The sequence below is a fragment of the Oryctolagus cuniculus genome, chromosome 14 (genome assembly GCF_051225735.1).
Source record: "Oryctolagus cuniculus isolate XC-2025 breed Fujian yellow rabbit chromosome 14, ASM5122573v1, whole genome shotgun sequence".
NCBI classification, from domain to species: domain Eukaryota; kingdom Metazoa; phylum Chordata; class Mammalia; order Lagomorpha; family Leporidae; genus Oryctolagus; species Oryctolagus cuniculus.
In genome coordinates, this window is record NC_142880.1 from 72,053,345 (window position 1) to 72,063,076 (window position 9,732).

Genomic DNA, 9,732 nt, shown 5'->3' on the forward strand with positions numbered 1-9,732 from the left:
TGACCATATTTTGGTTCCATATTTTTCACTCAGCATGTTATTTGGAGATTCATCGATGTTACAACAAGTATCAATAAGTCCTTCTTTTTCGTTGCTGAGTAGTATTTCACAGCATATAACTTATGTTTAGGTCTATCATCTTTGCTTCCCTGTAGGTTTCTTTTGTTCCTTCTTCTTTGTTCTTATTAATTATCTTTTATTGCAAAAAATTCATAATGGTAGAAATGGGTAAAGAAACAGAAAAAAATAACCTAGAGAAAATTTTGACATTTGAGTTAAAAACCAACATACAAAACTAAACAAAAATGTTGGTAACTAAAGAATCTTTATGACTATGAAAACATTAAATCTGGGGCAGGTGTTTGGTATAGTGGTTAAAATACTGCTTGAGACACACACATTCCATAGCTGAGTACCTGAGTTTGGGCCCCAGATCCACTTGCAATTCCAAAAATGCTCACCTTGGAAAGTAGTGGGTGATGTCCCAAGTACTTGCATCCCTACCACTTGCATGGGGGACCCACATTAAGTTCTAGGCACCTGGCTTTGGCCTAACCTAGCCCTACTTGTGGCTGGCATTTGGGGAGTGTACCAGCAGACAGAAGATCTTGTTCTCTCTCTCACTCTGCCTTGGTTTCTGTCTGCTTGCCTTTCAAATAAATAGAAAATAATATAAAATAAAATAAAAAAGTTTTTATGTAGCAAAGCTTTAATAGAGTTATTTGAATTGCTTGGTAGATACTAGAGGGGGTGGTCTTTCAGTCTGGGTGGCCCTCCCGAGAGCCAGTGTGCTGACAAACTGGCTGCCTACTCAGTCCTCTAAGACTGCCATGTAATATGTTTTGCTTATGCAAATTATCTCAATGAGGAGACATTATGAAGTGAAGCAAAATGCTAAATCCAGAAACACATGGCAAACACATTAAAAGTAAAGTCCTGGAGAGTCACAGGCTAATAGCAACCAATAATATTTATAAATCGGTATTACCCCAAAAATGAATGTCATGAGCACTGAGGGAGAATGCAATTTTGATTATTATGTGTTGTCAGCAGTATTTCTACTGTTGAACCATGAATTATTTTCCCTTTTTTAACATTAAAAACCCTTAGATATTATTCATGTGCCATGGAATACATTCAGCAGCTGCTTTTTTTAGTCCAGCAAAGATCAACCTGACCTTGACCAATCAGCTTGTACTTCAAAGAGTGTACTTTATGAAACCTGTGAGTAGAGAGGGATTCATGCTTGGCAGAATTTGCTGTCTCTTTTACTTGGTATTTTACCATGATTAATCCCCAATCCATCTTGTTCTGTGGCTGCTGCTGCTGCTGTGGCGGCGATGCTGTCAGTCTCATATTTCTTCTCCATAACAGACGTCATTCAAATGTTGGATTCTGGCTGGGTGTGACCTTTTATGGGGCACTGCTGTCTCCTATCAGGCTTTTATGGGCCTGTTGGTTTGTGCATATGTGCAGAATTCTGACCCCATGACCTCTAGAACTGAGTCTAAAAGTACAACTGCATCTGACCTTTCCAACATTTTGGACACTCAGACTCTCTCCAAGTTCATGGGTGCAAAGAATGCTCCCTTGTGGTTTTGGCTTACATTCTCACTTCAGAAGAACTTGTCTGGGAGAATGTGAAGCCAGGTCAGAACTGCTCACATAACAACAACGCTGCTGGCAGCCCTTCAAGTTGCTTTGCATAAATTCTAGCATGAGGCAGTGTTTTCACAACACCTTTCCTTTTTTATTGTGGTTTAAGTGAGCAGTGCCAAATATTTGAATTACACTTTCTGGTATAATCCAATCTGTAAAAAGGGCAATGATTAAACAAAAACTCTGGAAAACTTTAAAGATATTTTAAAAAATTCCTTCTCAGATCTGGTCTTTTCTCCTTTCTAAGTCCTGAATTCTCTTGTTAAATAAAACTCAGTTACATTTTTTAAAAAAAATTAGGGCTGGTGCTGTGGGGTAGCAGGTAAAGCTACTTTATGCTGGCATCCCATATGGAGGCCTGTTTGAGTCCCAGCTGCTCCACTTCCGGTCCAAGTCCTTGCTAATGTGCCTGGGAAAGCAGAGGAAGATGGCCCAAGTGCTTAGGTCCCTGCACTTCTGTGGGAGACCTGGAAGAAGTTCCTGGCTCCTGGCTTTGGATCATCCCAGCTGTGGCTGTTGTAGCCATTTAGAGAGTGAACCAGCAGATGGAAGACCTCTCTCTCTGTATCTCTCCCTCTCCCTGTCTCTCATAACTTTGCCTTTCAAATAAATAAATAAATCTTTTAAAAAAATAGGAATTTACATTATAGTATTTCTAGTACTGCAACTTGTATGTTCTAATTGACACAGTTTACCAAGAGTGAATTTACCTTTGATGAATGCCTTATATGTTGAAAGCTGAAATAGTTTACACTTGATGAATATTCTTTTTTTAAAGGCAGATATTTATGTTTTTTATTGAATATAAAACTATTTTAACTCCTTAATATGAAATATAATTAAGATATCTAACACATTATTTCCTGTGTAGACATTGGTTAATGCATGTTTATATTTTAATATAAGAAATAAATCTAATTTTGCATACATGTAGACATAGCTGTAAGATTTTTCAAACTATGCTTTGAGATATCATGCAAATGATGGACAACTAATCTTGATGTCTTTCATGTGAAGTAAAATAAATGGTTTCAAGAATTTTTTTATTCTACTTTGATGAATATTCTAGTATAATATTTTTAAGATGCAGTAAAAATTCTTGAAATTATTGCCAAATAGTGTATTTTTCTACTAAAAAACTCTTTTAAAATTTATTTATTTATTTGAAAACGTGGAGTTACAGAGAGACAGAGGCGAGAGAGAGAGAGAGAGAGAGAGAGGTCTTCTATCTGCTGGTTCACTCCCCAGATGGCTGCAATGGCAGGAGCTGGGCCTATATGAAGCCAGGAGCCAAGAGCTTCTTCCAAGTCTCCCATGCTGGTACAGGGGTCCAAGGACTTGGGCCATCTTTTATTGCTTTCCCAGGCTAAACAGAGAGCTGGATCAAAAGTAAAGCAGCTGGGTCTCGAACCGGCATCCATATGGGATGCCAGCACTGCAGACAATGGCTTTACCTGCTATGCCACAGTGTCGGCCCCATACCAAGAAACTTTTAAACCAGATTCTTAAAGTTTTCAATGCTAGATTTAAATAACTATCAACTCTAGCATTTCATAGTCTACATACACTACCTTTCCAAATCTGCATTTTGCCATTAAAAAGCATGTTCTATCAGGACAAATTTGGTCATCAAGCCCCATTCCTTTTTTTCTGTTCCTCTTGACATTTACCCAGTGTTTTCTTTTCCTTAATAAATTTTCTCTTTCTCTTCTCAGAAATGAATACTTTTCTTCTTTTTTTAAAGATTTATTTTTTGAAAGTCAGAGTTACACAGAGAGAGGAGAGGCAGAGAGAGAGAGAGAGAGAGAGAGAGAGAGAGAGGTCTTCCATCCGATGGTTCACTCCCTAGTTGGCTGCAACAGCCGGAGCTGTGCTCATCCAAAGCCAGGAGCCAGGAGTGTCTTCTGGGTCTTCCATGTGGGTGCAGGGGCCCAAGGACTTGGGCCAACTTCTACAGCTTTCCCAGGCCATAGCAGAGGCTGGATTGGAAGTGGAGCAGCCAGGTCTTTAACTGGTGCCCATAGGGGATGCCAGTGCTTCAGGCCAGGGCGTTAATGCCACAGCACAGGCCCCTGAATACTCTTCTCATCTTAGCCAACTGCCCCTTTAATCCTCTCTTCTGCTGGCTGATAACGTCCTTACTTAGCTCTTTCTCCATGACCGTATTTGAAAGTGTGGTTTTTGTAGCCACTTACATTTCCCTCCACTTTGTGGGTAGCATACATGTTTCTTCTCCCCACTGGCAAAACCCAAAGAATGCATTTGCCCTGGCACAGCCTTTCCAAACTCACATCTGCAGATCTGCTATGGGCTGTGGAGAGGACCATACAGAAACACAACACGTGGCACTGAAGTCAGCTGCTGCAACACTTCAGGATTGAAAGAAACACACCAACAACACAAAAAGATATGAATGACACATTTTATATACCATGTGAGAATCCAAAGCCAGTGAAGCTATATACGATGGTTCTCACTATTACTATTGTATCACTATTACCACCAATGGTTTGTGTAGCTCATAAATAGGAGAATGTATAAAAAATCCTAAGATAAGCCACGAAGATGAAAGAGCACAAATCTACCGTATTCTTCATTGAGACGTAAAATAATTTAGGTCCTAATATTTTAAGTAAAATTCAGCAGGATGTTAGTTTGGGTAATAATGTAATTTCTGAAGGCATTACAGTTCAAAGTACAGTGATCTTCCTGGGCTATTACATTTATAGAGGAGAGGCAGGGGGTTCTTAAAATATGGCACGACATCAATCCAGCTACATTAAAATGAGAGCATACCTCATAACTAGAATGAACAGTCTGGTAGCTACGTATTTGCTATGCGTTTGAATACTGTTTTGATAATAAACCCTTCCCTAGACATAGGAAGTAAAGTAGTTCATTACACTCACTTTGACTTTTATTTCTAAATGTCATGAGTTGATACATCTAGTTATATTAATTTTTAATTATTAACATTTACATTTAAATAAAGTTATCTTGCAATAGTAAGTGGTGCTATCATTAGCATATAGCATAATTTATCTGCAAATGATACGCCATACACTCTTGACACTTTTCATGCATTTGACTGTGAGGTACATAGGACCTCCAAACAAAGCCGCTTACAATCAAAGTTGACTTCTATTACCATTATTATCTTCGTAACTTAAATGATTTGTTTTTCATTTTTGGATCCGGTTTTGTTCAACGGAGGCGCACTGCGTATAAGTCAACAGTAGACAGGTGAGAAAAGACGGCACTATAATTGTTACAACTTGCCCGCGAAACTCTAAAATCAACAAAGCAGCCGCCCCTCGGGAAGAGCAGCCAGGGAGGGTCCCAAGCCCGGCTGCGGAGCACACCAGGGCAGGGGACGCGGCAGGGGGTCCCCTCTGGTTTTCTACTTCGAGCGTTTGCCACACAAGGTGGATAAAATCGACCGAGACCACGTCGATTCATATTTCGGGGTCTCTCTGCTTTGGAGGTGGCATTTAGAAAGAAGCTATTCACGAAAACGCTCTGTTCCAAAAGGCTGCCCTTGCCGGACACTGCCACCCAGGCAGAAGCAAAGGGAACGTGGTCCTGACAGTTCTCTGGAGCTCAGGCACTCAGCGAAAGTTGAGCCTCTGGCAGATGGCACAAGGGAAGAGACGGCGCGGAGTTGGGAACGGTCAAAACTGTATCTTGATGCTTTCATTTCTACCAGTGCATTCATCCTGGGGGAGAGTCCGTTGGGGGGTGGTGGTGGTGGTGGTGGTGGTGGTAAGGGCCCAGACACAGACACCGACACAGAAAGGGGCCCCTAAGACGGGAAGTGGAAGCCTCGGGGAGGGCAGCCTGTGCGAGCCAGGCTCCCGGGGGCTGCGCTTTCCTCCCTTCGCTTTCCGCGTCCAGGAGGCTGGAGGGTCTCCAGCCGTCAGCCCCCAGGTGAGGCAGGGACAACCCTGCCCTGCTTTAGGGATCGGCTCGATTGGCCATCGCCGGAGACCGCCTTCCCGTCCCTTGCCGGGGCCACGAGGGCGCGGCCGAGGCCACCCTTAGCCCTGGGCCGGACCGTGGTTAACTACCGCTTAGCGGATTCACCGCGAGGAACCAAGCGCGGCCTCTCCCCGTGCGCCCCCTCATCCCGGGACTGAGAGAGGGTCGCGGGACATGGATGCTTCTCTTTTCCTCTATCAGGAGTTAGGACATGAGGCTGTGGACTCGGTTCGATTTATCCACTTCTGTCAACAGGAACATGGAGTAGAAAAAACTCACTTGTACCCAGAACACGGCGGGGAGTTGGGTGGGTGGGGATGTTTAGCTAGAAGGTGGGCAAATTGGAAACTGGGAAGTAGGAGGCCGAGGGGACCGAGGTGGCAGCCTCTGTTTTAGGCGCTTCTCGCACCCTGGACCCGGGCTGGGCTCAAAGCCTTGGCGGCGCGCGGGCTGCAGCGCGGGCGGGTGAGGTTCTTGGGAAGATCGGTTGGAAAGGCTTCCCGGCCGGCTAAGGGCCCTGGGAGCGGAGTCGCTGAGCCCGGGACCCGAAGCTGCCTGGGGAGGAGCTGGGGATGGGCCGGCGTTGCAGAGCCTTTGGGCGAGCGAGTTAACAACTGGTTCGTCTTGGTCCCCAGACGGTCCTGCCAAACGGGGTAGTCTCCGGGGCGTTTTTTTTTTTTTTTTTTTTTTTTTTCCTCGTCGCCGGTCTTCAGCAGGCAGAGGGGCGAATTCTCTCGACGTGAATTCACCGAAAAGTGATGCATTTCTGCAGGGTGAATCCGGAGGTGAGGCTCGTTCCACAGGCACATGCGCCCCCAGTCCGACCCCTCATTCGCGTTGCGCGGGATCCCGGCCGACCGTGACCTTCCTTCCACAGTGCCTCTGGCATCTTCTCTCTCGAGGGGACAAGTCGATCCCCAGGAGCCGAAGGTTTTTCTCCAGCCCCGAAGCTACTCCTACCCTGAGGATCTCCTGATGGATGCCACAGCCCACGGCCCTTGTCCACTTTTCCACCAGGCCGGCGCCCGAGCCCGCCGCGAGCCAAATTCATAGAAAATAGCTCTGACTCGTGCCATCACCTCCTCGGCCCACCCGAGGGCTCCGGCCCGGGACATTTTATTAGGAGGCTGAATTCTGAGACTGCAGGGAAGGTTATAAGACGCATCCCGGTAGATTTCCGGACTTCCAGCTCCCTCCCCCGCGCGGCTCCTCCTCCTCTTCCTCCCCCTCTCTTGACCTCCTCCGAGGTACCTTCGCCTCCCCTCCCCCCGCTCATCCCCAGCAAACCTCCGGCAGCGGTCCAGGGAAAGCAAACCCTTGGTGCTAAATTCAGAGCCGCGAGTTGCACAGGATTGCGGCTGGGGGCTAAAGGTGTCGCGTCTCTCAGATTAGATTTGATAAATTTGGTCAACTGGACTGGGCTCACTCGTTCTGAGTTTCCCGAGAGCTCCGCCGGACCCGTGGGCGTTTTTGCAATATTCAGGGCTGAACTGGTAGATTTCAGCCGAAGAAAGCGCCAGGGATTTGGGAGAGAAAGCTTCTTCGCCAATCTCGACTCTCGGATTACCCACCACGAAAATCCGATACACGTAACGAAGTCTTGGCCAAACGTAGGGTTCAGTGAGTCCTTGGGCCAAACGTCTCTGTCAGCAGATCGCACTCACCGGCTCCAACCTGGACTCCAGGAGGAACTCAGTTATATATCGCCTTGCTCCTGGTCATTTACGGGTTCAAAGAAATGGGAGCGGGGGAAAGGAGGAAAGGGGTTTCACTGGCCACTGCCAGCCATCTGGGGGGATCGCAGCACATACATTCAGAAGCACAGTTTGAAAGACAAGAATGTAAATTTCTGTCTCCGCTCGTCCGGCAATCAGCTGCGGAGCCCCGCGCTCGGGACTGGCCTGAGATCTGGGGCTTCACCGCTGCCGGTAGCCTGCAATTCTAGCTCGGCTGAGAAGCGAGCAGCCCGACCGCACACGAACGCTGCCCTCCCGGCTGTCGTCTGCCGGCAAAGAACACAAGAAACTACTACCTGCACTCACGGACTAGCAGGAGGAAATTCTTGCTAATTCACCCCGATTGTTTTAACTGGTTAATAAAGCAATTGACACGCCACAAAACCACATTCGCAGCAGGAGTCCTAGGCAATAAAAAGAGTCACAGCGAAAGGTTTGCTGTTAACAACTGCCTTTATTATCATTGCTTAGTATTAGTTCGCGGTGGGGGGAAAAATAAAAAAAAAGGGGGGGGGGAGATAATCAGTTCATACCCAATGGCACATGGAGAAAAATGTCTTCACTTTTTCTCTGAAATGAAGGGCGTGGATTCTCTCCATTCATCCTCAGTAAGCCACCACCAACATCTGGAAGAGAGGGAAATTAGCTCCAAACACCCACACCATGACTCCCTTTTAAACACATATGATTTTATCTGACCCCTGGATGTGATTAAACTGATGGTTGGTACAGCCTTACTCTACCTGATTAGACTACATAGAACAAGCGAAAATGAGGAGAAACAGGATACATACACATTCATTTGACATTTTCAGAGGTGAATAAAATATGTGATGTTTCATTTTGTCCCCTTCCCATTACATTTGTGGGTATCCGAATATATAAATCTTGTATTTTTCCATCTGAGTGCCTTACTCATTGACATTGGCAGCCCAATTGTTTTTCTACTCTCAAATCTGAGTTTGAGGTGAGCTAAACATAGGACATCATCTCCCTGGGAATTAATTCCCAAACAAATTCATAAAGCAAGGAAAGCTGATCAAAGCCCATCGTTCCCTTCCCAATCTGGCTTAGATGGGAAGGAAAAGGCTTTCTCACTGTATGTAATTCGCCAAAGAACCAACTTAAATTTCATTTCTATCTGCCAGAGGTTGTTACAGCATAAATAAATTCAAAGAGTGCCATATTACCTCTCAATTGTAATTAAAATCTATTTAGATTTTTGGAAAGTAGCTTGAGAACATCAGGTTTGTTCAGAAACCTACATCATATGGCATTAAGTCTGACATGGAATGTTTCAATTGTAATTAAGCAGAGAAAGCAAGCAAGCAACAACAAACAAAAACACAGGTATGAGAGTCCACAAGAAAGCCAGGCTGAAACAGCTGCATTTTGGAAGGTGTGGACAAGTGCACATGGGCAGATGTGCATGCTCAAGGAGCTTATGACATCTTAGCACTACCTACGGTATTCACTCACTCACTGTAAGGTATAGTAAAATGGCCTGGAGCCAACAGTACCACACTTAATAACTACTCCTATCTTTCTTTTCCTCTCGTCAATAGAGGGCCAGAGATTCACACTATTGCTGTTTTGAAGGATATATTTTTGACCTAATAAAAACACAAAGGTCAAAATCAGTCAGTCCATTTTTGACAGCACAGGGTCAAATATCCGCTTTGAACACAAGAGGTCGCTCCTGTGATCGAGTACTTGGGAAAATATTGCTAATCACGGTTTTATGTAATCACAGTTTTATGTATTCTATAAAAACATTTAAAATTTTATAGATATATTTGATGAATGGAAGCCACATACAGAAATCCACTAAGGCAACAGCAGTAATTGTAATCACACTGGAACTTGAAGGTAAGGCAAAACAATAATGCCTGCTATCCTTTGATTTTAATGCAAAATGTATTATTGATAGCCACCCAGAACTCCAGAGAATGTCCATCATGGCTCACAGATACTGGATTCCTTCAAATGTCTCCCTTTGACAGGAATATCTTCTGCATGGATGTCTGCTTTCGGTTTGCACATTTATTAAGAAAATAATTGTTTACACTAGCATGGTGTGCTGAAAAAAGAAAACATGCTGTCTTTATCACTATGGTGAAAATACTTTAAAAAGGTTCTCCCTTAACCCACTTACCAGATTCTCTACTTAGAATTGCTATCATCAGCAATACTTCTTTGTAAGAACATATTGGTTTAGGGAGTCACAAATAGCACACTGTGTACATGGGTGTGCCTGTTGGGTGTGTGTAGGTGTGTGTGTGTGGCCGGTTTGAAGGAGGATGGATAGTGATGGTGCTTTGTGTGTCTCAAATATAAGTTATCAGGCTCCTCACAGCTT